The sequence below is a fragment of the Schistocerca piceifrons genome, chromosome 2 (genome assembly GCF_021461385.2).
Source record: "Schistocerca piceifrons isolate TAMUIC-IGC-003096 chromosome 2, iqSchPice1.1, whole genome shotgun sequence".
Taxonomy (NCBI): domain Eukaryota; kingdom Metazoa; phylum Arthropoda; class Insecta; order Orthoptera; family Acrididae; genus Schistocerca; species Schistocerca piceifrons.
This window is the reverse complement of record NC_060139.1, coordinates 43,987,158-44,013,637: the sequence shown is the minus strand read 5'-3', so window position 1 is coordinate 44,013,637 and position 26,480 is coordinate 43,987,158. Positions and strand designations below refer to the sequence as shown.

At 50.5% G+C, this 26,480-nt stretch overlaps 48 non-coding genes across 48 annotated transcripts; 34 read left to right on the top strand and 14 right to left on the bottom strand.

Moving 5' to 3' along the window:
- Positions 1 to 5,466: 5,466 nt before the first annotated feature.
- Trnav-cac lies at positions 5,467 to 5,539 on the top strand. Its single transcript has one exon. It is a non-coding gene; the product is annotated as a tRNA-Val (tRNA).
- Positions 5,540 to 5,697: 158 nt separating this feature from the next.
- On the top strand, positions 5,698 to 5,770 carry Trnav-aac. Its single transcript has one exon. It is a non-coding gene; the product is annotated as a tRNA-Val (tRNA).
- A 5,785-nt stretch (positions 5,771 to 11,555) lies between these two features.
- On the top strand, positions 11,556 to 11,628 carry Trnav-uac. Its single transcript has one exon. It is a non-coding gene; the product is annotated as a tRNA-Val (tRNA).
- Positions 11,629 to 11,786: 158 nt separating this feature from the next.
- On the top strand, positions 11,787 to 11,859 carry Trnav-aac. The gene has a single exon. It is a non-coding gene; the product is annotated as a tRNA-Val (tRNA).
- Positions 11,860 to 12,053: 194 nt separating this feature from the next.
- On the bottom strand, positions 12,054 to 12,125 carry Trnap-agg. Its single transcript has one exon. It is a non-coding gene; the product is annotated as a tRNA-Pro (tRNA).
- Positions 12,126 to 12,527: 402 nt separating this feature from the next.
- Trnav-uac lies at positions 12,528 to 12,600 on the top strand. The gene has a single exon. It is a non-coding gene; the product is annotated as a tRNA-Val (tRNA).
- Positions 12,601 to 12,758: 158 nt separating this feature from the next.
- Positions 12,759 to 12,831, top strand: Trnav-aac. The gene has a single exon. It is a non-coding gene; the product is annotated as a tRNA-Val (tRNA).
- A 194-nt stretch (positions 12,832 to 13,025) lies between these two features.
- Positions 13,026 to 13,097, bottom strand: Trnap-agg. Its single transcript has one exon. It is a non-coding gene; the product is annotated as a tRNA-Pro (tRNA).
- A 402-nt stretch (positions 13,098 to 13,499) lies between these two features.
- On the top strand, positions 13,500 to 13,572 carry Trnav-cac. Its single transcript has one exon. It is a non-coding gene; the product is annotated as a tRNA-Val (tRNA).
- Positions 13,573 to 13,730: 158 nt separating this feature from the next.
- On the top strand, positions 13,731 to 13,803 carry Trnav-aac. The gene has a single exon. It is a non-coding gene; the product is annotated as a tRNA-Val (tRNA).
- Positions 13,804 to 13,997: 194 nt separating this feature from the next.
- Trnap-agg lies at positions 13,998 to 14,069 on the bottom strand. The gene has a single exon. It is a non-coding gene; the product is annotated as a tRNA-Pro (tRNA).
- Positions 14,070 to 14,471: 402 nt separating this feature from the next.
- On the top strand, positions 14,472 to 14,544 carry Trnav-cac. Its single transcript has one exon. It is a non-coding gene; the product is annotated as a tRNA-Val (tRNA).
- Positions 14,545 to 14,702: 158 nt separating this feature from the next.
- On the top strand, positions 14,703 to 14,775 carry Trnav-aac. The gene has a single exon. It is a non-coding gene; the product is annotated as a tRNA-Val (tRNA).
- Positions 14,776 to 14,968: 193 nt separating this feature from the next.
- Positions 14,969 to 15,040, bottom strand: Trnap-agg. Its single transcript has one exon. It is a non-coding gene; the product is annotated as a tRNA-Pro (tRNA).
- Positions 15,041 to 15,442: 402 nt separating this feature from the next.
- On the top strand, positions 15,443 to 15,515 carry Trnav-cac. Its single transcript has one exon. It is a non-coding gene; the product is annotated as a tRNA-Val (tRNA).
- A 158-nt stretch (positions 15,516 to 15,673) lies between these two features.
- Positions 15,674 to 15,746, top strand: Trnav-aac. The gene has a single exon. It is a non-coding gene; the product is annotated as a tRNA-Val (tRNA).
- Positions 15,747 to 15,939: 193 nt separating this feature from the next.
- Trnap-agg lies at positions 15,940 to 16,011 on the bottom strand. Its single transcript has one exon. It is a non-coding gene; the product is annotated as a tRNA-Pro (tRNA).
- Positions 16,012 to 16,413: 402 nt separating this feature from the next.
- Positions 16,414 to 16,486, top strand: Trnav-cac. Its single transcript has one exon. It is a non-coding gene; the product is annotated as a tRNA-Val (tRNA).
- A 158-nt stretch (positions 16,487 to 16,644) lies between these two features.
- Positions 16,645 to 16,717, top strand: Trnav-aac. The gene has a single exon. It is a non-coding gene; the product is annotated as a tRNA-Val (tRNA).
- Positions 16,718 to 16,910: 193 nt separating this feature from the next.
- Positions 16,911 to 16,982, bottom strand: Trnap-agg. The gene has a single exon. It is a non-coding gene; the product is annotated as a tRNA-Pro (tRNA).
- A 402-nt stretch (positions 16,983 to 17,384) lies between these two features.
- Positions 17,385 to 17,457, top strand: Trnav-cac. Its single transcript has one exon. It is a non-coding gene; the product is annotated as a tRNA-Val (tRNA).
- A 158-nt stretch (positions 17,458 to 17,615) lies between these two features.
- Positions 17,616 to 17,688, top strand: Trnav-aac. Its single transcript has one exon. It is a non-coding gene; the product is annotated as a tRNA-Val (tRNA).
- Positions 17,689 to 17,881: 193 nt separating this feature from the next.
- On the bottom strand, positions 17,882 to 17,953 carry Trnap-agg. The gene has a single exon. It is a non-coding gene; the product is annotated as a tRNA-Pro (tRNA).
- A 402-nt stretch (positions 17,954 to 18,355) lies between these two features.
- Positions 18,356 to 18,428, top strand: Trnav-cac. The gene has a single exon. It is a non-coding gene; the product is annotated as a tRNA-Val (tRNA).
- A 158-nt stretch (positions 18,429 to 18,586) lies between these two features.
- Trnav-aac lies at positions 18,587 to 18,659 on the top strand. Its single transcript has one exon. It is a non-coding gene; the product is annotated as a tRNA-Val (tRNA).
- A 193-nt stretch (positions 18,660 to 18,852) lies between these two features.
- Trnap-agg lies at positions 18,853 to 18,924 on the bottom strand. The gene has a single exon. It is a non-coding gene; the product is annotated as a tRNA-Pro (tRNA).
- Positions 18,925 to 19,326: 402 nt separating this feature from the next.
- Trnav-cac lies at positions 19,327 to 19,399 on the top strand. The gene has a single exon. It is a non-coding gene; the product is annotated as a tRNA-Val (tRNA).
- Positions 19,400 to 19,557: 158 nt separating this feature from the next.
- On the top strand, positions 19,558 to 19,630 carry Trnav-aac. Its single transcript has one exon. It is a non-coding gene; the product is annotated as a tRNA-Val (tRNA).
- Positions 19,631 to 19,823: 193 nt separating this feature from the next.
- Positions 19,824 to 19,895, bottom strand: Trnap-agg. The gene has a single exon. It is a non-coding gene; the product is annotated as a tRNA-Pro (tRNA).
- A 402-nt stretch (positions 19,896 to 20,297) lies between these two features.
- On the top strand, positions 20,298 to 20,370 carry Trnav-cac. Its single transcript has one exon. It is a non-coding gene; the product is annotated as a tRNA-Val (tRNA).
- A 158-nt stretch (positions 20,371 to 20,528) lies between these two features.
- On the top strand, positions 20,529 to 20,601 carry Trnav-aac. Its single transcript has one exon. It is a non-coding gene; the product is annotated as a tRNA-Val (tRNA).
- Positions 20,602 to 20,794: 193 nt separating this feature from the next.
- Positions 20,795 to 20,866, bottom strand: Trnap-agg. Its single transcript has one exon. It is a non-coding gene; the product is annotated as a tRNA-Pro (tRNA).
- A 402-nt stretch (positions 20,867 to 21,268) lies between these two features.
- On the top strand, positions 21,269 to 21,341 carry Trnav-cac. Its single transcript has one exon. It is a non-coding gene; the product is annotated as a tRNA-Val (tRNA).
- A 158-nt stretch (positions 21,342 to 21,499) lies between these two features.
- On the top strand, positions 21,500 to 21,572 carry Trnav-aac. Its single transcript has one exon. It is a non-coding gene; the product is annotated as a tRNA-Val (tRNA).
- A 193-nt stretch (positions 21,573 to 21,765) lies between these two features.
- Positions 21,766 to 21,837, bottom strand: Trnap-agg. Its single transcript has one exon. It is a non-coding gene; the product is annotated as a tRNA-Pro (tRNA).
- A 402-nt stretch (positions 21,838 to 22,239) lies between these two features.
- Trnav-cac lies at positions 22,240 to 22,312 on the top strand. The gene has a single exon. It is a non-coding gene; the product is annotated as a tRNA-Val (tRNA).
- Positions 22,313 to 22,470: 158 nt separating this feature from the next.
- Positions 22,471 to 22,543, top strand: Trnav-aac. The gene has a single exon. It is a non-coding gene; the product is annotated as a tRNA-Val (tRNA).
- Positions 22,544 to 22,737: 194 nt separating this feature from the next.
- Positions 22,738 to 22,809, bottom strand: Trnap-agg. Its single transcript has one exon. It is a non-coding gene; the product is annotated as a tRNA-Pro (tRNA).
- Positions 22,810 to 23,211: 402 nt separating this feature from the next.
- On the top strand, positions 23,212 to 23,284 carry Trnav-cac. The gene has a single exon. It is a non-coding gene; the product is annotated as a tRNA-Val (tRNA).
- Positions 23,285 to 23,442: 158 nt separating this feature from the next.
- Positions 23,443 to 23,515, top strand: Trnav-aac. Its single transcript has one exon. It is a non-coding gene; the product is annotated as a tRNA-Val (tRNA).
- Positions 23,516 to 24,182: 667 nt separating this feature from the next.
- Trnav-cac lies at positions 24,183 to 24,255 on the top strand. The gene has a single exon. It is a non-coding gene; the product is annotated as a tRNA-Val (tRNA).
- Positions 24,256 to 24,413: 158 nt separating this feature from the next.
- Trnav-aac lies at positions 24,414 to 24,486 on the top strand. The gene has a single exon. It is a non-coding gene; the product is annotated as a tRNA-Val (tRNA).
- A 194-nt stretch (positions 24,487 to 24,680) lies between these two features.
- On the bottom strand, positions 24,681 to 24,752 carry Trnap-agg. Its single transcript has one exon. It is a non-coding gene; the product is annotated as a tRNA-Pro (tRNA).
- A 402-nt stretch (positions 24,753 to 25,154) lies between these two features.
- Trnav-cac lies at positions 25,155 to 25,227 on the top strand. Its single transcript has one exon. It is a non-coding gene; the product is annotated as a tRNA-Val (tRNA).
- Positions 25,228 to 25,385: 158 nt separating this feature from the next.
- On the top strand, positions 25,386 to 25,458 carry Trnav-aac. Its single transcript has one exon. It is a non-coding gene; the product is annotated as a tRNA-Val (tRNA).
- Positions 25,459 to 25,651: 193 nt separating this feature from the next.
- Trnap-agg lies at positions 25,652 to 25,723 on the bottom strand. Its single transcript has one exon. It is a non-coding gene; the product is annotated as a tRNA-Pro (tRNA).
- Positions 25,724 to 26,125: 402 nt separating this feature from the next.
- On the top strand, positions 26,126 to 26,198 carry Trnav-cac. The gene has a single exon. It is a non-coding gene; the product is annotated as a tRNA-Val (tRNA).
- Positions 26,199 to 26,356: 158 nt separating this feature from the next.
- Trnav-aac lies at positions 26,357 to 26,429 on the top strand. Its single transcript has one exon. It is a non-coding gene; the product is annotated as a tRNA-Val (tRNA).
- Positions 26,430 to 26,480: the final 51 nt, after the last annotated feature.

Here is a 26,480-nt window from a genome sequence, read left to right as displayed (position 1 = left end):
GCGAGTCTGAGGCCTGAGGAATGTCACAGGGGGAAAATTTTCTACCGAAGACCTCGTAAGAAATGCAAGTTGTTCTCTAATCCAATTACAGATTTGTAGATTCCCACCGCACGTTAATCTGTGCACTAACGCATCGATCAGTTTGCATTTGAGACATAGATTCGTTTCGCTAATGCCGATTGCATGTAGCCTTTCATTAGTGCTGATGGTCCCAATCACTGTTTTATACCATGTTGATTTGACGTCGGATGGAAGACCACGCATATGAATATTTTCCCATATGGCGTCCCAATCAAAATGTGGGTATTTGCTTTCTAATTTGTTTCTCCCCTCCATTTTCCTTCGATGACACAGAATATCGCGGGCCGTGATCCGTCGTGAGTTGATTATGGCATTGCCAAGATAGCTGAGTTCCACGAAATATACTCGAACGTGCTGGAGCCGGTTATTTATTTTTTGCACATTCACCGGTGGCTGTAGACTTGCAGGCCTGACAACTTCAAATAATTTAGTTGTAACGCTGTCAGCGTGGTCGCTAAGGATAGTGGCGGTCCTTTTTATAAAAAGTGCAGACGCCTTATTTCTAATGTCAACTAAACCTAAACCTCCTTTCCTGGGATCTAAGGTCGCTGTTGTTGCAGCTACTCGGAATATTTCACCTCTCCACAGATAACTGGCAATGGTAGACATTATCTGTTTTCCAATCATTTTTGGTAACGGGAAGATCTGCGCTGTAAAGTAACCTTTGGAGAGGAGGCAGTTGTTAATGAAAAGTACCCTCTGAAACTGGTTCATATTACGGGAAAGGTTTTCTCTTGTTATTCCAAGAATTTGTCCTGACGTATTTCTCCAATTGATAGCTGCCATTTTCAATGGACAAGGCGTCAGCGTTATTCCCAGTGCTTTGCACTGGGTGACTTTTGTCGCCCAGGCTAATGTGGTGTGGTGAAAACCCCGTAGGTTTAAAAGTTTGCTTTTGTTTGCGTTGAGACTCGCTCCGGTGACGCTACAGTACTTCTTAATTAGTATGTCCAATTTCGAAATGTCTTCGGCATTACGCACTACGACTCCGACATCATCGGCATAGGCGTTTATAACAGTTCGGTGAGCAGATAATGTGAGGCCAGTCAGGGTGACATGAACACTGCGGAGAAAAGGCTCTAAAGACAGCACGAAGAGGAGCATTGAGAGGGGGCTGCCTTGAGGCACGCCACGCCTGATCTGGATCTGCTTTGTCCTCTGGCTGTTGACTGAGATACAAGCGCTGATTCCTGTTGCAATATTTCTAATCACACTTAGGACGCGCTCATTAAAACCTATTTTCTTCAGTGTGGCATTAAGGAATCTATGATCCACAGGATCAAAAGCTTTCTGGAAGTCAATAAACATGATAGCACATTTGATATTGGTCACAGCAGTGATTGCAATTACATCTCTATATTCAGCTATGCTTTTAAAAATACTCCTATGAGGAACACATGACTGGTATGGGCTTACTATCTTTGTAGCGAGCTGTGAGAGTCTGTTGTTTATAATTCTGCTGATAATTTTATAATCAGAGTTTAACAGAGAGATAGGACGAAAGTTATTAAGGTTTGTTTTTGCAGTAGTTTTTGGAATGAGTACTATTGTACTCTCTTTAAAAACAGAAGGTATCTGTTTTCCCTGAAGCACCTCGTTTGTGATTCGGGTAAACATGTCACCAATCAAAGGCCAGTATCGTATATAAAATTCAACAGGCAAACCATCCGGTCCCGGTGATTTCTTCAAAGGAGACTTGCAGATGGTTCTGTAGATTTCTTCGTTAGGACACTCGACGAGAAGGTTTTCGTTTTCCTCATCCGACACCTGAGGAGCTATGGAACTAAGGTAATCATCGAAGGACTCTTCACATACAGGACTGACTGAGTATAGGTCTTCGTAATACTTGTGCACTGCATTGACGATGTCTCTCTGAGTCGTGAGTGTCTCGCCATTTTCAGACTGAAGTCCATCGATGAAGGTGCGTCTCCTATTTCTTTCGTGCCTCAGTAGATGGTACAAGGAAGCATGTTCATCCTCCACGACTGTTTTAGCCTTTGATTTTATTTTCAGACCCTCCATCTGCTGTCTTTTAATGCTGAGCAATTTGGCCTTGGTTCGCTTGATATCTACCAGACGGATGTTGGAAGTGTCTGCCTGCTCGTATAGATTTCGCAGCACGGTGTAATAAAATTCTATGGAATTTTTCAAGTCTTTCGATCGTTGTGCACCATAATGGATGAGAACTTTTCGCAGTTTAGGCTTTGCCCTGTTGCACCACCAGTCTAGTACTGAGACATGCCTGTTTACGGAGCGGAGGCACATCGCCCACGCTTCTGTCAAACTTTCCTCTAGTCCGTCGTCCTGCATCAGTGACATGTTAAGGTGCCATTGACTTCTGAAACGACGAGTAGGTTGCGCAGTAAGGTTGACGGTAGCAAGCACGGCACTATGATCAGAAAAGTAGACAGGAGTCGTCTCCGCTTTAATGAAAGAGCTGACTAGACTTTGCGATATGTAGAGTCTGTCAATTCTACTTCGTGATTGAGGACCGATATATGTGAAAGCCACAAATGTGGGATACGTTATTTCCCAAGCATCTTTAAGCTGTAAAACAGTGACAAAACGCTTCAATTCATTGCAGTTATTAAAATTTGGAACCTGGTCTTTTTTATTGATCACACAATTAAAATCACCGCCGATTATAAGATCCGTTGGGTTTTTCCGCAATAAATAAATGATCTCGTCTTTAAAGAACTGTGCTCTTGCCATTCTATTGGATGTGCCGGAAGGGGCATACAGATTGATAAGAGTAAAACCAAAGACTTTTATACCTATCGCTCTGCCGGATTCCAATCTTTCAATATCTGTGACAGGGATCCCCTCCCTGACTAAAATTGCTGTCCCTATGTTAGTGTCAAGCGAGACATTTGAAATAGACAAATATCCTGGCACTGTAAGGTTAGTGAGTACAACTTCTTGTAGGAAAACAATGTCCGTCCCTGACTCATATAGGTACTCTTTGAGCGCCGCAATTTTAGTCGTCGATGTAATCCTGTTAACATTGATAGTTGCAAAAGTATACGCCTGGGACATTTAGTTTACATAAAAATGTACATAAAGGAATAAAAAAAAATTGTAAAATAATGATAAAAACAGGGAGCTGTGTCGCTTCTAGAAGGGATAAAATATTCCACTTCAACAAGCACCTGCAAGAATAATCTACAGAGAAATACCTATGAGTATGGAAAATACATGAACCACTGCGTTTGGTTCCTCCGAAAAATGACTAAGACAATAGGACAATCAGAACGTAAAGCGGTTCAACGATATTTTTCCCCCCTTTTTTTTTTTTTTTTTTTGGTGAATGGTGATCCTCAGTGTGGTGGAGTATTCCTAAGTTCTCGGGTTTTAGTTTTGCAGAGGGGCTTTCCATCAGTAATGGTACTTGAAGGTACATCCTTAGGTTTTTCCGTAATAATTTCATACAGGACATTCTTGGCCGTTGCGTCATCTTGTCCAGGTCGTTGTTTGCTTTGGTTACGGGAAGCTTTGAGATTAGGTTGCGGTTTGAGTCTACGTCTTTGGACATCGTGGTTCAACGCGCCGTCCTTCGCGTTGTCTATCTTCACCACCGTAGAGACCGAAGCTGCCTCAACAGTGTCCTGTTCATGACGTCCACTTCCTTGTCCTTCCGGCACTAACTCCAGGGCACTGACTGAATCGGTTGGTTGGGGGTCGGTAAGTTCGTGACTGCGGTTCTGCTCCGTCACCTCATGGGGTTCGGAGTGCGGCACGTCCGTCGCCGCGACAACCGTTACTGCTTCGCCTCTGTGGTCGGTTGGTACCTGTGCGGCAGCCGACAGCGGTTGGGTTGTCTTAGCCGCTGTCGTCATTTCCATACATGTGCTGTCTGTTTCCTCTAACACATTTGCGTCACATTGCTTCTGTTTGCGGGTGGAGGGGGAGTTGCGGGAGGACTCGCCGTCCGAGCCGTCATCAGTCACCTCCAACGGTCGTTTCTTATTCTGAAGATCGCATTCGGGAACAGAAGGGTGACTTGTTATTACTTGCAGAGGTGGGAACTCTGTGTTAGTTACAGCGGGCATTGTAGAAGTACCTGCACCACTGTCATTAGCAGAAGGAGGGGAGTTGTTGCTTGGTAAGACGTCGCTAAGGGTTAATTTTTGACGCTGTGTTAGATTATTCCGGAGGACAAAAACACGGCGTGGACAATCTTGTCTGAAATGACCTGTCTCGTTACAAATATTACACGTACGCTCCTGTCCAGAATAAACAACATGTGCTTTATGACCTGCAACAGATATATGGGACGGAATATTGGCTTTCACCTCCATTTCGACGGACCTAATGCCATTATAACACTGTATCTTGTACAGCTTCGACCATCGTTCGTTATAGATGGATTTAACTTCCCCATATTTAGATAGAGCGTCTTTGATCAACTGATTGTCAACTTCGATAGGAACGTTCAAAATCCTCACGTTGGTGTACATGATATCAGGTTTTCGAACAGAAACATTACTTTTTGAACCATCTCGATGAACAAATTCAACAGAATTACCCCATTTTGCAAGTAACTTATCGATAGTCACGGAGTTCAGAAATTTAACATAAACACAGTATTTTTCAGCATCTAACTGCGTGGTGTGAACAGAGTCAGAATTGATACAGATTACCTCTGTGAGCCAGTCATGGATCTCCAGTGCAGTGGGTTGGACCGGCCGGGTTTCCTTCTCGAACGAGAAGACTAACGTATTCTTCCTGACGGTGTCAGACATGATCTTCCGTGCCGACGAAATTCCGGTACAAACCGAAATCGCGACGAAGAACGAAACGGAGAATGGACAATAACACTTCAAAAACACTTATCAGGACCACCAAATGCAATAACACTACGAAAATGCACAGACAGCTGTACGTAAACACAAAACACCGGCGATTGCGCAAGCGTATGCGGAGCAAGCAACAAGCACGTCCGACCGCGGCGACGGCTAAAGCCAGAATGTAGACCAACGAGCCCTGTGACACGGCGAATGCCAATTATTGCAGTCCCTAGATGTCGTCCAGGGTGCCCTGGAAGTCTCGTGTACGCTGGCGGGACGGGGGCGGCGCGAATTCCCGCGGTCGGCGGCCTTCCTGGGCTATTGGTACCTTCTTGTAGAGCTGCCGCTGGGCTCGCACTGCCTGCTGCTGAGAAAGTGATTGCTTTTGCTGATATGACTTGCAATAACGACTGCGCGAAACGTCGCTATCTCGTTAGGGGTGCTACGGCAGACACCCTCTCGAGCACCCCGAAGACTTCTTGAGCCCTCGGCTGTGATGGGTTCCAGGCTGACAAAAGAACTGTCGTGTGTGCATTCGCGGACTAGAGAAAGGCTGAGGCAAGTTCGAGTGAACAAGGATGGACTCCTCGGGTCCGTCGTTTCCGTAGTGTAGCGGTTATCACGTTTGCTTCACACGCAGAAGGTCCCCGGTTCGATCCCGGGCGGGAACAGTATTTTATTGCCTATGTCGTATTGTCCTCCAATGAGCCACGTCGTGTGTGGATCTGCTGCATGTCCCTTCGTTTTGCAAGTACCACATTTATTGAATTTTTTAGTTACGTTGGCAACATCACTACAAGTTGTCTGTGAAGTAAGTTGCACACAAGCAGTTTCCGTGGTGTAGCGGTTATCACGTCTGCCTAACACGCAGAAGGTCCCCGGTTCGATCCCGGGCGGAAACACTTTTTCATCACTTTAAGCAAGACTTACTAACATGCATCTGCTTCCATCTGTACCCGAAACCTTCGTAATCGCCTTCACGCGTCGGACCAGAGTGTCAATTGCTCACATCGAATAAGAAATTCATTTGATATTGACGGCGAGCTTTTTGCGCTGACTCAGCCACTGACGTGCGATCAGTTTGCACAAAACGCTAGGGCTCGTCCGGGATTTGAACCCGGGACCTCCTGCACCCTAAGCAGGAATCATACCCCTTTTTTTTTTTTTTTTTTATGTAGACTGCTGACTGAAATAAAGATTAAAACACGAAAACTTCCGTCCTGGTGTAGAGAAGAAACATACATAAAGGCGGCAAATCCAGAAACAGTATAAAAGAAAATGTCTCACACAGGTGACCTTAGCCAACACCCTCTCTTTCAAATGTCAGGCTAAGCATATTGGCAAAATCATCTCGGAGGCCTGGCAATCGCAAGCGCTGCCAGTAAGCAGTAAGCATGTACTGCCGAAACGCTAGGTGTCCATCCTCTTCATGACAACTGTTGACAAAATGTACGAAATGGCCAATCAACCACATGACGGTATGGAGCTTCGTCCGCGGAAAAAAGGAAGAATCGGGCCGGACGATGATGTCAATAGTATAAGCGGCTTCAGCAGACCTAGTGACAAAAGCAAGTTGTTTCCTGAGCCAACGCCAATTAGCAAGGTGCCCACAGCAGGTGAATCGATGTTCAAGGGTATCCAGGAGACCACACCGAGTACAGGTGTCCGTGTCAGAAAGACCAATACGGTGCAGTCGTACATTGGTGGGAACCAAATTATTTATTACCCTATACCACGTGGACGCCACGGCCATAGAGTGGATCGGCAGACTAACGTTCTTCCAGACGTTCCTCCAGGACACAGATGGAGACGCCAGTTCTATTGGATTGGGACCGGCCAGCCCCTCCCAGCGGGCAATCAAGCCCTTGGTCGTTGGCACCGGTCGCCGCAAGAAGACGTCACCGAGGTAACTCACCGCAATGTAAAATTCCCGAATGTGTTTCAACTTAAAATTTAGGCGTCCGACATCGACAGGTGGAGCAAGGCTCGCCGGACGCACAACAGTAAAAAGCCTGGATGTAATTGAAGTCACTTCTTGCGTAACAATAAGAGTCGTTCGGCGGACGTACAAAGCAGACGCCTTGCGAGTAATGTCAGAGAGGCCCAAGCCTCCGGAGATACGCGGTTTCGTCATTACCTCGTAACGTAACTTGAATAGATGGCCCTTCCATATAAACCTGCTAGACAATTGGCGCAACCTTTTCGCCACCATCATGGGAAGTGGGAACAGCTGAGCAACATAATAAGCTTTACATAGAACGTAGGTGTCTAAAATTCTGACTTTTTGCAAAATGGTAGCAGAGCGCTGCTCATGGACCATCAGAGCCCCCTGTATCTTCTCGGTGACCGATTTCCAATTGAGAGCCACCATTTTTAGAGGACACCGATCAATGATAATCCCCAAGGACGTATGGCGATCGACAACAGTGGCCCAAGGGACGTCAGCATCGCGAAATCCTCGAATATCAAGGAACTTACATTTACCCTGATTGAGACGCGCTCCAGAGACACGACAGTATGCATCAACTGCCCCTTTCAACAACGGGATATCATCACGTTGACGGAGGAGAACAACGACATCATCCGCATATGCCTTAACCGAGAGCTTCCCACCAGAGAGGGACATACCCTGAAGCTTGAGAGCAATAGTCCGAAGCAGTGGTTCCAGGGACAATACGAATAAAGACATAGAGAGCGGACTACCCTGAGGCACTCCGCGGCGGATAGCAATGGGCGGCGTCAGCTGCCCATTGACTGACACCCGAGCTGTTATTCCCCTATACAAATTGCCAAGAACACCACGTGATGAAGCGTTAAAACCTATTGTACCTAAAACACGATCTAAAAACACATGACTGACGTGATCAAAAGCCTTATGAAAATCAAGGAAGGCAAAGGCACAATGTACGTTTGTAACCGCCGCAACCGAGACAACATCCCGATATTCGGCTACTGGTGTCAGAATAGATCTATCATGAAAACAACATTGATGTGCACCAATCACACCCCGAAGCAGAGAGGACAACCGGCTATTGAGCGCTCTAGCAGCTGTCTTGTAGTCAAAATTCAGCAATGTGAGCGGACGAAGATTGGCAGCAGATAAACGACCAGAAGACTTCGGAATTAAAACAATTTTCCCTACTTTAAAATCGGCAGGCACATCCATCCCCCTGACAATCTCATTTAAAATCTGCGTAAAAATGCCACCCAAAAGAGGCCAAAAACGGAGATAAAATTCTTTAGGCAGGCCGTCTGGACCCGGCGATTTACTGGACGGAGAGCGAGCAATAAAATCGAAAACCTCATCTACCTGGAACTCCCGGAGAAATTCGCCGTTCGCGTCAGGCGCGATCGTCGCAGTTAGATCCCCAAAGACATCTTCCGAAAGAGACTCACCAGAATCATCGGCAGAATATAGACTAGTGTAATATTGGTGAAGAGCACGAACCATTTCCTCCTGTGCAATAAGCTGTCGCCCATCATCCACCGTAAGAGAAGAGATGAAGGAGCGACGACGACGAGTCTGATGCCTTAGCAGGTGGTACAAGGATGTCAGCTCACCTTCAACAAGAGAGTGAGGTTTCGACTTAACTCGCAGACCATCCATCTGTCGTCGTTTAAGGCTCAAGAGCTTGGCTTTAATACGACGAACATCATGGATCCGCAGAGGAGAGGTACCCGCCGCGTCATATAGTTCACGCAGGACAGAGTAGTAATATTCATACGTGTTCTTAAAATCACGCGCCCTTGCAGCACAGTAAAAAATCAAAGTCTGACGAATCTTGGGCTTGGCAAACGCAGTCCACCAAACCAGCAAGGAGGGGTAACGCGGAACAGAGCGAAGACATCGCTCCCACACGGCACTTATAACATCATCCATAGCACTGTCGGCAAGGTGGGAAACATTTAACATCCACTGGGAACGATAAAGTTTTGCAGGTTGGTGACTAAGATTTACAGTTGCAGTAAAAGCACAATGGTCAGAAAAACTAGTAGGAATAACATCGACAGAAAGAATTTTATCACATAAAAAATCAGATAAATAGAATCTGTCGAGTCTACTGCATGAGGACGCGGTAAAAAACGTATATTTCACCAGGGTTGGATATTTGTGTTCCCAAACATCACGCAGATGCATCGTACGAACTAAGTCATGTAAATCACGGCAATAATTAAAATTGGGGGACTGGTCTTCAGGGCGTAAAACACAATTAAAATCGCCTCCGAGCAGGAGACTCCGAGGACTCTGGCGCAAAAGATAAATAAGCTCTTCTTTATAAAAGCGCGAGCGAGCCACAGTGTGACCCGAACCAGAGGGGGCATACAAAACAACGAGGCGGAGATCAAAAAGACGACAACCAATCCCACGGCCAGAGTCAAGGAATTCAATGTCAGTAATAGGAATGCCCTCTCGAAAGAAAAGAGCAGTTCCTGTTGAATATTCCGGCGCGACATTAAAAACAGTTTGAAATCCAGGTAGAGAGAGATCAGAAAACAACACTTCCTGCAAGAAAACTACGTCCGCACAGGCGTCGTAAAGAAACTGCCGCAAAGAGGCAATGCGAACGTCGGACTCAATACGGTTAAGATTTAAGGTAAGAAAGGTGTATGCTTGAACCATAGAGAGAAAAGCGAGAAAGGAAATCACCTACACCGACGCACCAACGTCACAGTCCATAGCAAGGGAGACGGAGGCATCCGAGGTAGGGGGACTGCTACCCCGTTCCGCGGATCCCTTACGCTTCGGTTTTTTACGAACAGCATTAACGTTCGGCTGAACGCGTAACTTGCGTCGGCTGACGGGCAAGGAAGCTTCAGCCGCCGGTGACGTAGGAGGGTCAAGTTCTGTATCCGACACCACCCGCGCCGGTCCACATGCGGGATCCGGGGTCGCGGGGGAAACATCCGACAAAACGGAATGGTCAACACCTGCACTAGCTTCCGGCAAACATGGACTGCACGGAGGCGAAACGTGAGCAGGAAGGTCCGAGGCAGCAGAGTTGGAAGGAAGCGGAGCAGCTCCGCTGGCAGAGGTATGGGGCAGCGAAGCAGGAAGTTGTCGCGGCTCCACTTGTTGTGACATCGAAGTCGGTTCGGAAGACGGCGCCAACAGGCCCGACCGACGACCCGACTCGAGAGAAGCTGCGTCGGAGGCCGGAGGAGCGCCAGCAGCCGCTACCGGAACCGCTACCTCAGGAGGGCAGGGAGCAGCTACAGTACACAGTGGCTCGGAGGATGCCGGTCGCTCGGACTGGGGCATCTCAGGGAGATCCTCATCCGTACTATTTCCATCGTGTGGGCGACGCCTCTTATTATTCAAAAGTGGCACACCCACCTGAGGGACAGACGGAACAACATCAGATTTAGCACGCAAAGGAGGAAATTCTGTGTCAGGGTTGCGCAAAACCTGTGGCGGGGCGCTACTACCACTGGACTGTGCTACACCAAGAGCAGAACCACCTGCAACGAGGTCAGCGACCGTTAACTTGCGACGCTGTTCGAGAGAATTTTTTAAAACAAAAAACTCTCCGCGGACAGTCGGTACGCACGTGACCACTTTCATTGCACAAAAAACAGGTGCCAACCTGACCACTATATGTTACATGGACACGATATCCACCGATCTGCAGGTGAGATGGAATATTCTGCTTAACGTGCATTTCGACTGAACGAATACCACTGTAACATTGCAGGCGATGTTGGCTTGACCAGCGTTCAAGGCGAATGCTCTTTATATCACCATACTTCTGTAGACCCTCCTTAAGATAGACATTATCCACCTCCGGTGGAAGGTTGTAAACACGAACACTGGTGTACGTAATGGAAGCATTGGAAAGCAGCACGGTACTTACAGAATCATCCCGATGCCGAAAGAGAACTTGATGACCGTATTTAGAAAGAATTTTATCAACCTGAAGTGGGTCCATAAACTTAACAAAGAAAACATACAGTTCGGTATCAAAATAAGCAGTGTGCACCTGATCCGAATGAACACCAAAGGTATCTACCAACCAATCATGAATCTCAAGAGAACTAGGTTGCACATGGCGGGTTGACTTGTCAAAAGCAAAACTAACTGTAGCCTGACGAGGAATAACCTGGGACGACATTTTCAAAATATGCGGTCGAAACCGCTACACAAAAAACACTGAAATAAGGACAGAAAGTAACACAAGGTACGAAACAACGACGGAGAAATACTCTCAGAAGTTGCAACACAACACGTAAACAAAAACGATAGCCCACTATACGTAACGCTACGGCGGAGCGGAAGACTAGGCACGTCCACACTGCACGGCGTCTAAAGCGGAACTATCCCTAGATGTCGTCCAGGGTGCCCTGGAAGTCTCGTGTACGCTGGCGGGATGGGGGCGGCGCGAATTCCCGCGGTCGGCGGCCTTCCTGGGCTATTGGTACCTTCATGTAGAGCTGCCGCTGGGCTCGCACTGCCTGCTGCTGAGAAAGTGATTGCTTTTGCTGATATGACTTGCAATAACGACTGCGCGAAACGCCGCTATCTCGTTAGGGGTGCTACGGCAGACACCCTCTCGAGCACCCCGAAGACTTCTTGAGCCCTCGGCTGTGATGGGTTCCAGGCTGACAAAAGAACTGTCGTGTGTGCATTCGCGGACTAGAGAAAGGCTGAGGCAAGTTCGAGTGAACAAGGATGGACTCCTCGGGTCCGTCGTTTCCGTAGTGTAGCGGTTATCACGTTTGCTTTACACGCAGAAGGTCCCCGGTTCGATCCCGGGCGGGAACAGTATTTTCTTGCCTATGTCGTATTGTCCTCCAATGAGCCACGTCGTGTGTGGATCTGCTGCATGTCCCTTCGTTTTGCAAGTACCACATTTATTGAATTTTTTAGTTACGATGGCAACATCACTACAAGTTGTCTGTGAAGTAAGGTGCTGACAAGCAGTTTCCGTGGTGTAGCGGTTATCACGTCTGCCTAACACGCAGAAGGTCCCCGGTTCGATCCCGGGCGGAAACACTTTTTCATCACTTTAAGCAAGACTTACTAACATGCATCTGCTACCATCTGTACCCGAAACCTTCGTAATCGCCTTCACGCGTCGGACCAGAGTGTCAATTGCTCACATCGAATAAGAAATTCATTTGATATTGACGGCGAGCTTTTTGCGCTGACTCAGCCACTGACGTGCGATCAGTTTGCACAAAACGCTAGGGCTCGTCCGGGACTTGAACCCGGGACCTCCTGCACCCTAAGCAGGAATCATACCCCTAGACCAACGAGCCCTGTGACACGGCGACTGCCAATTATTGCAGTCCCTAGATGTCGTCCAGGGTGCCCTGGAAGTCTCGTGTACGCTGGCGGGATGGGGGCGGCGCGAATTCCCGCGGTCGGCGGCCTTCCTGGGCTATTGGTACCTTCATGTAGAGCTGCCGCTGGGCTCGCACTGCCTGCTGCTGAGAAAGTGATTGCTTTTGCTGATATGACTTGCAATAACGACTGCGCGAAACGCCGCTATCTCGTTAGGGGTGCTACGGCAGACACCCTCTCGAGCACCCCGAAGACTTCTTGAGCCCTCGGCTGTGATGGGTTCCAGGCTGACAAAAGAACTGTCGTGTGTGCATTCGCGGACTAGAGAAAGGCTGAGGCAAGTTCGAGTGAACAAGGATGGACTCCTCGGGTCCGTCGTTTCCGTAGTGTAGCGGTTATCACGTTTGCTTTACACGCAGAAGGTCCCCGGTTCGATCCCGGGCGGGAACAGTATTTTCTTGCCTATGTCGTATTGTCCTCCAATGAGCCACGTCGTGTGTGGATCTGCTGCATGTCCCTTCGTTTTGCAAGTACCACATTTATTGAATTTTTTAGTTACGATGGCAACATCACTACAAGTTGTCTGTGAAGTAAGGTGCTGACAAGCAGTTTCCGTGGTGTAGCGGTTATCACGTCTGCCTAACACGCAGAAGGTCCCCGGTTCGATCCCGGGCGGAAACACTTTTTCATCACTTTAAGCAAGACTTACTAACATGCATCTGCTACCATCTGTACCCGAAACCTTCGTAATCGCCTTCACGCGTCGGACCAGAGTGTCAATTGCTCACATCGAATAAGAAATTCATTTGATATTGACGGCGAGCTTTTTGCGCTGACTCAGCCACTGACGTGCGATCAGTTTGCACAAAACGCTAGGGCTCGTCCGGGACTTGAACCCGGGACCTCCTGCACCCTAAGCAGGAATCATACCCCTAGACCAACGAGCCCTGTGACACGGCGACTGCCAATTATTGCAGTCCCTAGATGTCGTCCAGGGTGCCCTGGAAGTCTCGTGTACGCTGGCGGGATGGGGGCGGCGCGAATTCCCGCGGTCGGCGGCCTTCCTGGGCTATTGGTACCTTCATGTAGAGCTGCCGCTGGGCTCGCACTGCCTGCTGCTGAGAAAGTGATTGCTTTTGCTGATATGACTTGCAATAACGACTGCGCGAAACGCCGCTATCTCGTTAGGGGTGCTACGGCAGACACCCTCTCGAGCACCCCGAAGACTTCTTGAGCCCTCGGCTGTGATGGGTTCCAGGCTGACAAAAGAACTGTCGTGTGTGCATTCGCGGACTAGAGAAAGGCTGAGGCAAGTTCGAGTGAACAAAGATGGACTCCTCGGGTCCGTCGTTTCCGTAGTGTAGCGGTTATCACGTTTGCTTCACACGCAGAAGGTCCCCGGTTCGATCCCGGGCGGGAACAGTATTTTCTTGCCTATGTCGTATTGTCCTCCAATGAGCCACGTCGTGTGTGGATCTGCTGCATGTCCCTTCGTTTTGCAAGTACCACATTTATTGAATTTTTTAGTTACGATGGCAACATCACTACAAGTTGTCTGTGAAGTAAGGTGCTCACAAGCAGTTTCCGTGGTGTAGCGGTTATCACGTCTGCCTAACACGCAGAAGGTCCCCGGTTCGATCCCGGGCGGAAACACTTTTTCATCACTTTAAGCAAGACTTACTAACATGCATCTGCTACCATCTGTACCCGAAACCTTCGTAATCGCCTTCACGCGTCGGACCAGAGTGTCAATTGCTCACATCGAATAAGAAATTCATTTGATATTGACGGCGAGCTTTTTGCGCTGACTCAGCCACTGACGTGCGATCAGTTTGCACAAAACGCTAGGGCTCGTCCGGGATTTGAACCCGGGACCTCCTGCACCCTAAGCAGGAATCATACCCCTAGACCAACGAGCCCTGTGACACGGCGAATGCCAATTATTGCAGTCCCTAGATGTCGTCCAGGGTGCCCTGGAAGTCTCGTGTACGCTGGCGGGATGGGGGCGGCGCGAATTCCCGCGGTCGGCGGCCTTCCTGGGCTATTGGTACCTTCATGTAGAGCTGCCGCTGGGCTCGCACTGCCTGCTGCTGAGAAAGTGATTGCTTTTGCTGATATGACTTGCAATAACGACTGCGCGAAACGCCGCTATCTCGTTAGGGGTGCTACGGCAGACACCCTCTCGAGCACCCCGAAGACTTCTTGAGCCCTCGGCTGTGATGGGTTCCAGGCTGACAAAAGAACTGTCGTGTGTGCATTCGCGGACTAGAGAAAGGCTGAGGCAAGTTCGAGTGAACAAGGATGGACTCCTCGGGTCCGTCGTTTCCGTAGTGTAGCGGTTATCACGTCTGCTTCACACGCAGAAGGTCCCCGGTTCGATCCCGGGCGGGAACAGTATTTTCTTGCCTATGTCGTATTGTCCTCCAATGAGCCACGTCGTGTGTGGATCTGCTGCATGTCCCTTCGTTTTGCAAGTACCACATTTATTGAATTTTTTAGTTACGATGGCAACATCACTACAAGTTGTCTGTGAAGTAAGGCGATCATAAGCAGTTTCCGTGGTGTAGCGGTTATCACGTCTGCCTAACACGCAGAAGGTCCCCGGTTCGATCCCGGGCGGAAACACTTTTTCATCACTTTAAGCAAGACTTACTAACATGCATCTGCTACCATCTGTACCCGAAACCTTCGTAACGCCTTCACGCGTCGGACCAGAGTGTCAATTGCTCGCATCGAATAAGAAATTCATTTGATATTGACGGCGAGCTTTTTGCGCTGACTCAGCCACTGACGTGCGATCAGTTTGCACAAAACGCTAGGGCTCGTCCGGGATTTGAACCCGGGACCTCCTGCACCCTAAGCAGGAATCATATCCCTAGACCAACGAGCCCTGTGACACGGCGAATGCCAATTATTGCAGTCCCTAGATGTCGTCCAGGGTGCCCTGGAAGTCTCGTGTACGCTGGCGGGATGGGGGCGGCGCGAATTCCCGCGGTCGGCGGCCTTCCTGGGCTATTGGTACCTTCATGTAGAGCTGCCGCTGGGCTCGCACTGCCTGCTGCTGAGAAAGTGATTGCTTTTGCTGATATGACTTGCAATAACGACTGCGCGAAACGCCGCTATCTCGTTAGGGGTGCTACGGCAGACACCCTCTCGAGCACCCCGAAGACTTCTTGAGCCCTCGGCTGTGATGGGTTCCAGGCTGACAAAAGAACTGTCGTGTGTGCATTCGCGGACTAGAGAAAGGCTGAGGCAAGTTCGAGTGAACAAGGATGGACTCCTCGGGTCCGTCGTTTCCGTAGTGTAGCGGTTATCACGTCTGCTTCACACGCAGAAGGTCCCCGGTTCGATCCCGGGCGGGAACAGTATTTTCTTGCCTATGTCGTATTGTCCTCCAATGAGCCACGTCGTGTGTGGATCTGCTGCATGTCCCTTCGTTTTGCAAGTACCACATTTATTGAATTTTTTAGTTACGATGGCAACATCACTACAAGTTGTCTGTGAAGTAAGGCGATCATAAGCAGTTTCCGTGGTGTAGCGGTTATCACGTCTGCCTAACACGCAGAAGGTCCCCGGTTCGATCCCGGGCGGAAACACTTTTTCATCACTTTAAGCAAGACTTACTAACATGCATCTGCTACCATCTGTACCCGAAACCTTCGTAACGCCTTCACGCGTCGGACCAGAGTGTCAATTGCTCGCATCGAATAAGAAATTCATTTGATATTGACGGCGAGCTTTTTGCGCTGACTCAGCCACTGACGTGCGATCAGTTTGCACAAAACGCTAGGGCTCGTCCGGGATTTGAACCCGGGACCTCCTGCACCCTAAGCAGGAATCATATCCCTAGACCAACGAGCCCTGTGACACGGCGAATGCCAATTATTGCAGTCCCTAGATGTCGTCCAGGGTGCCCTGGAAGTCTCGTGTACGCTGGCGGGATGGGGGCGGCGCGAATTCCCGCGGTCGGCGGCCTTCCTGGGCTATTGGTACCTTCATGTAGAGCTGCCGCTGGGCTCGCACTGCCTGCTGCTGAGAAAGTGATTGCTTTTGCTGATATGACTTGCAATAACGACTGCGCGAAACGCCGCTATCTCGTTAGGGGTGCTACGGCAGACACCCTCTCGAGCACCCCGAAGACTTCTTGAGCCCTCGGCTGTGATGGGTTCCAGGCTGACAAAAGAACTGTCGTGTGTGCATTCGCGGACTAGAGAAAGGCTGAGGCAAGTTCGAGTGAACAAGGATGGACTCCTCGGGTCCGTCGTTTCCGTAGTGTAGCGGTTATCACGTCTGCTTCACACGCAGAAGGTCCCCGGTTCGATCCCGGGCGGGAACAGTATTTTCTTGCCTATGTCGTATTGTCCTCCAATGAGCCACGTCGTGTGTGGATCTGCTGCATGTCCCTTCGTTTTGCAAGTACCACATTTATTGAATTTTTTAGTTACGATGGCAACATCACTACAAGTTGTCTGTGAAGTAAGGCGATCATAAGCAGTTTCCGTGGTGTAGCGGTTATCACGTCTGCCTAACACGCAGAAGGTCCCCGGTTCGATCCCGGGCGGAAACACTTTTTCATCACTTTAAGCAAGACTTACTAACATGCATCTGCTACCATCTGTACCCGAAACCTTCGTAACGCCTTCACGCGTCGGACCAGAGTGTCAATTGCTCGCATCGAATAAGAAATTCATTTGATATTGACGGCGAGCTTTTTGCGCTGACTCAGCCACTGACGTGCGATCAGTTTGCACAAAACGCTAGGGCTCGTCCGGGATTTGAACCCGGGACCTCCTGCACCCTAAGCAGGAATCATATCCCTAGACCAACGAGCCCTGTGACACGGCGAATGCCAATTATTGCAGTCCCTAGATGTCGTCCAGGGTGCCCTGGAAGTCTCGTGTACGCTGGCGGGATGGGGGCGGCGCGAATTCCCGCGGTCGGCGGCCTTCCTGGGCTATTGGTACCTTCATGTAGAGCTGCCGCTGGGCTCGCACTGCCTGCTGCTGAGAAAGTGATTGCTTTTGCTGATATGACTTGCAATAACGACTGCGCGAAACGCCGCTATCTCGTTAGGGGTGCTACGGCAGACACCCTCTCGAGCACCCCGAAGACTTCTTGAGCCCTCGGCTGTGATGGGTTCCAGGCTGACAAAAGAACTGTCGTGTGTGCATTCGCGGACTAGAGAAAGGCTGAGGCAAGTTCGAGTGAACAAGGATGGACTCCTCGGGTCCGTCGTTTCCGTAGTGTAGCGGTTATCACGTCTGCTTCACACGCAGAAGGTCCCCGGTTCGATCCCGGGCGGGAACAGTATTTTCTTGCCTATGTCGTATTGTCCTCCAATGAGCCACGTCGTGTGTGGATCTGCTGCATGTCCCTTCGTTTTGCAAGTACCACATTTATTGAATTTTTTAGTTACGATGGCAACATCACTACAAGTTGTCTGTGAAGTAAGGCGATCATAAGCAGTTTCCGTGGTGTAGCGGTTATCACGTCTGCCTAACACGCAGAAGGTCCCCGGTTCGATCCCGGGCGGAAACACTTTTTCATCACTTTAAGCAAGACTTACTAACATGCATCTGCTACCATCTGTACCCGAAACCTTCGTAACGCCTTCACGCGTCGGACCAGAGTGTCAATTGCTCGCATCGAATAAGAAATTCATTTGATATTGACGGCGAGCTTTTTGCGCTGACTCAGCCACTGACGTGCGATCAGTTTGCACAAAACGCTAGGGCTCGTCCGGGATTTGAACCCGGGACCTCCTGCACCCTAAGCAGGAATCATATCCCTAGACCAACGAGCCCTGTGACACGGCGAATGCCAATTATTGCAGTCCCTAGATGTCGTCCAGGGTGCCCTGGAAGTCTCGTGTACGCTGGCGGGATGGGGGCGGCGCGAATTCCCGCGGTCGGCGGCCTTCCTGGGCTATTGGTACCTTCATGTAGAGCTGCCGCTGGGCTCGCACTGCCTGCTGCTGAGAAAGTGATTGCTTTTGCTGATATGACTTGCAATAACGACTGCGCGAAACGCCGCTATCTCGTTAGGGGTGCTACGGCAGACACCCTCTCGAGCACCCCGAAGACTTCTTGAGCCCTCGGCTGTGATGGGTTCCAGGCTGACAAAAGAACTGTCGTGTGTGCATTCGCGGACTAGAGAAAGGCTGAGGCAAGTTCGAGTGAACAAGGATGGACTCCTCGGGTCCGTCGTTTCCGTAGTGTAGCGGTTATCACGTCTGCTTCACACGCAGAAGGTCCCCGGTTCGATCCCGGGCGGGAACAGTATTTTCTTGCCTATGTCGTATTGTCCTCCAATGAGCCACGTCGTGTGTGGATCTGCTGCATGTCCCTTCGTTTTGCAAGTACCACATTTATTGAATTTTTTAGTTACGATGGCAACATCACTACAAGTTGTCTGTGAAGTAAGGCGATCATAAGCAGTTTCCGTGGTGTAGCGGTTATCACGTCTGCCTAACACGCAGAAGGTCCCCGGTTCGATCCCGGGCGGAAACACTTTTTCATCACTTTAAGCAAGACTTACTAACATGCATCTGCTACCATCTGTACCCGAAACCTTCGTAACGCCTTCACGCGTCGGACCAGAGTGTCAATTGCTCGCATCGAATAAGAAATTCATTTGATATTGACGGCGAGCTTTTTGCGCTGACTCAGCCACTGACGTGCGATCAGTTTGCACAAAACGCTAGGGCTCGTCCGGGATTTGAACCCGGGACCTCCTGCACCCTAAGCAGGAATCATATCCCTAGACCAACGAGCCCTGTGACACGGCGAATGCCAATTATTGCAGTCCCTAGATGTCGTCCAGGGTGCCCTGGAAGTCTCGTGTACGCTGGCGGGATGGGGGCGGCGCGAATTCCCGCGGTCGGCGGCCTTCCTGGGCTATTGGTACCTTCATGTAGAGCTGCCGCTGGGCTCGCACTGCCTGCTGCTGAGAAAGTGATTGCTTTTGCTGATATGACTTGCAATAACGACTGCGCGAAACGCCGCTATCTCGTTAGGGGTGCTACGGCAGACACCCTCTCGAGCACCCCGAAGACTTCTTGAGCCCTCGGCTGTGATGGGTTCCAGGCTGACAAAAGAACTGTCGTGTGTGCATTCGCGGACTAGAGAAAGGCTGAGGCAAGTTCGAGTGAACAAGGATGGACTCCTCGGGTCCGTCGTTTCCGTAGTGTAGCGGTTATCACGTCTGCTTCACACGCAGAAGGTCCCCGGTTCGATCCCGGGCGGGAACAGTATTTTCTTGCCTATGTCGTATTGTCCTCCAATGAGCCACGTCGTGTGTGGATCTGCTGCATGTCCCTTCGTTTTGCAAGTACCACATTTATTGAATTTTTTAGTTACGATGGCAACATCACTACAAGTTGTCTGTGAAGTAAGGCGATCATAAGCAGTTTCCGTGGTGTAGCGGTTATCACGTCTGCCTAACACGCAGAAGGTCCCCGGTTCGATCCCGGGCGGAAACACTTTTTCATCACTTTAAGCAAGACTTACTAACATGCATCTGCTACCATCTGTACCCGAAACCTTCGTAACGCCTTCACGCGTCGGACCAGAGTGTCAATTGCTCGCATCGAATAAGAAATTCATTTGATATTGACGGCGAGCTTTTTGCGCTGACTCAGCCACTGACGTGCGATCAGTTTGCACAAAACGCTAGGGCTCGTCCGGGATTTGAACCCGGGACCTCCTGCACCCTAAGCAGGAATCATATCCCTAGACCAACGAGCCCTGTGACACGGCGAATGCCAATTATTGCAGTCCCTAGATGTCGTCCAGGGTGCCCTGGAAGTCTCGTGTACGCTGGCGGGATGGGGGCGGCGCGAATTCCCGCGGTCGGCGGCCTTCCTGGGCTATTGGTACCTTCATGTAGAGCTGCCGCTGGGCTCGCACTGCCTGCTGCTGAGAAAGTGATTGCTTTTGCTGATATGACTTGCAATAACGACTGCGCGAAACGCCGCTATCTCGTTAGGGGTGCTACGGCAGACACCCTCTCGAGCACCCCGAAGACTTCTTGAGCCCTCGGCTGTGATGGGTTCCAGGCTGACAAAAGAACTGTCGTGTGTGCATTCGCGGACTAGAGAAAGGCTGAGGCAAGTTCGAGTGAACAAGGATGGACTCCTCGGGTCCGTCGTTTCCGTAGTGTAGCGGTTATCACGTCTGCTTCACACGCAGAAGGTCCCCGGTTCGATCCCGGGCGGGAACAGTATTTTCTTGCCTATGTCGTATTGTCCTCCAATGAGCCACGTCGTGTGTGGATCTGCTGCATGTCCCTTCGTTTTGCAAGTACCACATTTATTGAATTTTTTAGTTACGATGGCAACATCACTACAAGTTGTCTGTGAAGTAAGGCGATCATAAGCAGTTTCCGTGGTGTAGCGGTTATCACGTCTGCCTAACACGCAGAAGGTCCCCGGTTCGATCCCGGGCGGAAACACTTTTTCATCACTTTAAGCAAGACTTACTAACATGCATCTGCTACCATCTGTACCCGAAACCTTCGTAACGCCTTCACGCGTCGGACCAGAGTGTCAATTGCTCGCATCGAATAAGAAATTCATTTGATATTGACGGCGAGCTTTTTGCGCTGACTCAGCCACTGACGTGCGATCAGTTTGCACAAAACGCTAGGGCTCGTCCGGGATTTGAACCCGGGACCTCCTGCACCCTAAGCAGGAATCATATCCCTAGACCAACGAGCCCTGTGACACGGCGAATGCCAATTATTGCAGTCCCTAGATGTCGTCCAGGGTGCCCTGGAAGTCTCGTGTACGCTGGCGGGATGGGGGCGGCGCGAATTCCCGCGGTCGGCGGCCTTCCTGGGCTATTGGTACCTTCATGTAGAGCTGCCGCTGGGCTCGCACTGCCTGCTGCTGAGAAAGTGATTGCTTTTGCTGATATGACTTGCAATAACGACTGCGCGAAACGCCGCTATCTCGTTAGGGGTGCTACGGCAGACACCCTCTCGAGCACCCCGAAGACTTCTTGAGCCCTCGGCTGTGATGGGTTCCAGGCTGACAAAAGAACTGTCGTGTGTGCATTCGCGGACTAGAGAAAGGCTGAGGCAAGTTCGAGTGAACAAGGATGGACTCCTCGGGTCCGTCGTTTCCGTAGTGTAGCGGTTATCACGTCTGCTTCACACGCAGAAGGTCCCCGGTTCGATCCCGGGCGGGAACAGTATTTTCTTGCCTATGTCGTATTGTCCTCCAATGAGCCACGTCGTGTGTGGATCTGCTGCATGTCCCTTCGTTTTGCAAGTACCACATTTATTGAATTTTTTAGTTACGATGGCAACATCACTACAAGTTGTCTGTGAAGTAAGGCGATCATAAGCAGTTTCCGTGGTGTAGCGGTTATCACGTCTGCCTAACACGCAGAAGGTCCCCGGTTCGATCCCGGGCGGAAACACTTTTTCATCACTTTAAGCAAGACTTACTAACATGCATCTGCTACCATCTGTACCCGAAACCTTCGTAACGCCTTCACGCGTCGGACCAGAGTGTCAATTGCTCGCATCGAATAAGAAATTCATTTGATATTGACGGCGAGCTTTTTGCGCTGACTCAGCCACTGACGTGCGATCAGTTTGCACAAAACGCTAGGGCTCGTCCGGGATTTGAACCCGGGACCTCCTGCACCCTAAGCAGGAATCATATCCCTAGACCAACGAGCCCTGTGACACGGCGAATGCCAATTATTGCAGTCCCTAGATGTCGTCCAGGGTGCCCTGGAAGTCTCGTGTACGCTGGCGGGATGGGGGCGGCGCGAATTCCCGCGGTCGGCGGCCTTCCTGGGCTATTGGTACCTTCATGTAGAGCTGCCGCTGGGCTCGCACTGCCTGCTGCTGAGAAAGTGATTGCTTTTGCTGATATGACTTGCAATAACGACTGCGCGAAACGCCGCTATCTCGTTAGGGGTGCTACGGCAGACACCCTCTCGAGCACCCCGAAGACTTCTTGAGCCCTCGGCTGTGATGGGTTCCAGGCTGACAAAAGAACTGTCGTGTGTGCATTCGCGGACTAGAGAAAGGCTGAGGCAAGTTCGAGTGAACAAGGATGGACTCCTCGGGTCCGTCGTTTCCGTAGTGTAGCGGTTATCACGTTTGCTTCACACGCAGAAGGTCCCCGGTTCGATCCCGGGCGGGAACAGTATTTTCTTGCCTATGTCGTATTGTCCTCCAATGAGCCACGTCGTGTGTGGATCTGCTGCATGTCCCTTCGTTTTGCAAGTACCACATTTATTGAATTTTTTAGTTACGATGGCAACATCACTACAAGTTGTCTGTGAAGTAAGGTGCTGACAAGCAGTTTCCGTGGTGTAGCGGTTATCACGTCTGCCTAACACGCAGAAGGTCCCCGGTTCGATCCCGGGCGGAAACACTTTTTCATCACTTTAAGCAAGACTTACTAACATGCATCTGCTACCATCTGTACCCGAAACCTTCGTAATCGCCTTCACGCGTCGGACCAGAGTGTCAATTGCTCACATCGAATAAGAAATTCATTTGATATTGACGGCGAGCTTTTTGCGCTGACTCAGCCACTGACGTGCGATCAGTTTGCACAAAACGCTAGGGCTCGTCCGGGACTTGAACCCGGGACCTCCTGCACCCTAAGCAGGAATCATACCCCTAGACCAACGAGCCCTGTGACACGGCGACTGCCAATTATTGCAGTCCCTAGATGTCGTCCAGGGTGCCCTGGAAGTCTCGTGTACGCTGGCGGGATGGGGGCGGCGCGAATTCCCGCGGTCGGCGGCCTTCCTGGGCTATTGGTACCTTCATGTAGAGCTGCCGCTGGGCTCGCACTGCCTGCTGCTGAGAAAGTGATTGCTTTTGCTGATATGACTTGCAATAACGACTGCGCGAAACGCCGCTATCTCGTTAGGGGTGCTACGGCAGACACCCTCTCGAGCACCCCGAAGACTTCTTGAGCCCTCGGCTGTGATGGGTTCCAGGCTGACAAAAGAACTGTCGTGTGTGCATTCGCGGACTAGAGAAAGGCTGAGGCAAGTTCGAGTGAACAAGGATGGACTCCTCGGGTCCGTCGTTTCCGTAGTGTAGCGGTTATCACGTTTGCTTCACACGCAGAAGGTCCCCGGTTCGATCCCGGGCGGGAACAGTATTTTCTTGCCTATGTCGTATTGTCCTCCAATGAGCCACGTCGTGTGTGGATCTGCTGCATGTCCCTTCGTTTTGCAAGTACCACATTTATTGAATTTTTTAGTTACGATGGCAACATCACTACAAGTTGTCTGTGAAGTAAGGTGCTGACAAGCAGTTTCCGTGGTGTAGCGGTTATCACGTCTGCCTAACACGCAGAAGGTCCCCGGTTCGATCCCGGGCGGAAACACTTTTTCATCACTTTAAGCAAGACTTACTAACATGCATCTGCTACCATCTGTACCCGAAACCTTCGTAATCGCCTTCACGCGTCGGACCAGAGTGTCAATTGCTCACATCGAATAAGAAATTCATTTGATATTGACGGCGAGCTTTTTGCGCTGACTCAGCCACTGACGTGCGATCAGTTTGCACAAAACGCTAGGGTTCGTCCGGGATTTGAACCCGGGACCTCCTGCACCCTAAGCAGGAATCAACCCCTAGACCAACGAGCCCTGTGACACGGCGAATGCCAATTATTGCAGTCCCTAGATGTCGTCCAGGGTGCCCTGGAAGTCTCGTGTACGCTGGCGGGATGGGGGCGGCGCGAATTCCCGCGGTCGGCGGCCTTCCTGGGCTATTGGTACCTTCATGTAGAGCTGCCGCTGGGCTCGCACTGCCTGTTGCTGAGAAAGTGATTGCTTTTGCTGATATGACTTGCAATAACGACTGCGCGAAACGCCGCTATCTCGTTAGGGGTGCTACGGCAGACACCCTCTCGAGCACCCCGAAGACTTCTTGAGCCCTCGGCTGTGATGGGTTCCAGGCTGACAAAAGAACTGTCGTGTGTGCATTCGCGGACTAGAGAAAGGCTGAGGCAAGTTCGAGTGAACAAGGATGGACTCCTCGGGTCCGTCGTTTCCGTAGTGTAGCGGTTATCACGTTTGCTTCACACGCAGAAGGTCCCCGGTTCGATCCCGGGCGGGAACAGTATTTTCTTGCCTATGTCGTATTGTCCTCCAATGAGCCACGTCGTGTGTGGATCTGCTGCATGTCCCTTCGTTTTGCAAGTACCACATTTATTGAATTTTTTAGTTACGATGGCAACATCACTACAAGTTGTCTGTGAAGTAAGGTGCTCACAAGCAGTTTCCGTGGTGTAGCGGTTATCACGTCTGCCTAACACGCAGAAGGTCCCCGGTTCGATCCCGGGCGGAAACACTTTTTCATCACTTTAAGCAAGACTTACTAACATGCATCTGCTACCATCTGTACCCGAAACCTTCGTAATCGCCTTCACGCGTCGGACCAGAGTGTCAATTGCTCACATCGAATAAGAAATTCATTTGATATTGACGGCGAGCTTTTTGCGCTGACTCAGCCACTGACGTGCGATCAGTTTGCACAAAACGCTAGGGCTCGTCCGGGATTTGAACCCGGGACCTCCTGCACCCTAAGCAGGAATCATATCCCTAGACCAACGAGCCCTGTGACACGGCGAATGCCAATTATTGCAGTCCCTAGATGTCGTCCAGGGTGCCCTGGAAGTCTCGTGTACGCTGGCGGGATGGGGGCGGCGCGAATTCCCGCGGTCGGCGGCCTTCCTGGGCTATTGGTACCTTCATGTAGAGCTGCCGCTGGGCTCGCACTGCCTGCTGCTGAGAAAGTGATTGCTTTTGCTGATATGACTTGCAATAACGACTGCGCGAAACGCCGCTATCTCGTTAGGGGTGCTACGGCAGACACCCTCTCGAGCACCCCGAAGACTTCTTGAGCCCTCGGCTGTGATGGGTTCCAGGCTGACAAAAGAACTGTCGTGTGTGCATTCGCGGACTAGAGAAAGGCTGAGGCAAGTTCGAGTGAACAAGGATGGACTCCTCGGGTCCGTCGTTTCCGTAGTGTAGCGGTTATCACGTCTGCTTCACACGCGGAAGGTCCCCGGTTCGATCCCGGGCGGGAACAGTATTTTCTTGCCTATGTCGTATTGTCCTCCAATGAGCCACGTCGTGTGTGGATCTGCTGCATGTCCCTTCGTTTTGCAAGTACCACATTTATTGAATTTTTTAGTTACGATGGCAACATCACTACAAGTTGTCTGTGAAGTAAGGCGATCATAAGCAGTTTCCGTGGTGTAGCGGTTATCACGTCTGCCTAACACGCAGAAGGTCCCCGGTTCGATCCCGGGCGGAAACACTTTTTCATCACTTTAAGCAAGACTTACTAACATGCATCTGCTACCATCTGTACCCGAAACCTTCGTAACGCCTTCACGCGTCGGACCAGAGTGTCAATTGCTCGCATCGAATAAGAAATTCATTTGATATTGACGGCGAGCTTTTTGCGCTGACTCAGCCACTGACGTGCGATCAGTTTGCACAAAACGCTAGGGCTCGTCCGGGATTTGAACCCGGGACCTCCTGCACCCTAAGCAGGAATCATATCCCTAGACCAACGAGCCCTGTGACACGGCGAATGCCAATTATTGCAGTCCCTAGATGTCGTCCAGGGTGCCCTGGAAGTCTCGTGTACGCTGGCGGGATGGGGGCGGCGCGAATTCCCGCGGTCGGCGGCCTTCCTGGGCTATTGGTACCTTCATGTAGAGCTGCCGCTGGGCTCGCACTGCCTGCTGCTGAGAAAGTGATTGCTTTTGCTGATATGACTTGCAATAACGACTGCGCGAAACGCCGCTATCTCGTTAGGGGTGCTACGGCAGACACCCTCTCGAGCACCCCGAAGACTTCTTGAGCCCTCGGCTGTGATGGGTTCCAGGCTGACAAAAGAACTGTCGTGTGTGCATTCGCGGACTAGAGAAAGGCTGAGGCAAGTTCGAGTGAACAAGGATGGACTCCTCGGGTCCGTCGTTTCCGTAGTGTAGCGGTTATCACGTCTGCTTCACACGCAGAAGGTCCCCGGTTCGATCCCGGGCGGGAACAGTATTTTCTTGCCTATGTCGTATTGTCCTCCAATGAGCCACGTCGTGTGTGGATCTGCTGCATGTCCCTTCGTTTTGCAAGTACCACATTTATTGAATTTTTTAGTTACGATGGCAACATCACTACAAGTTGTCTGTGAAGTAAGGCGATCATAAGCAGTTTCCGTGGTGTAGCGGTTATCACGTCTGCCTAACACGCAGAAGGTCCCCTGTTCGATCCCGGGCGGAAACACTTTTTCATCACTTTAAGCAAGACTTACTAACATGCATCTGCTACCATCTG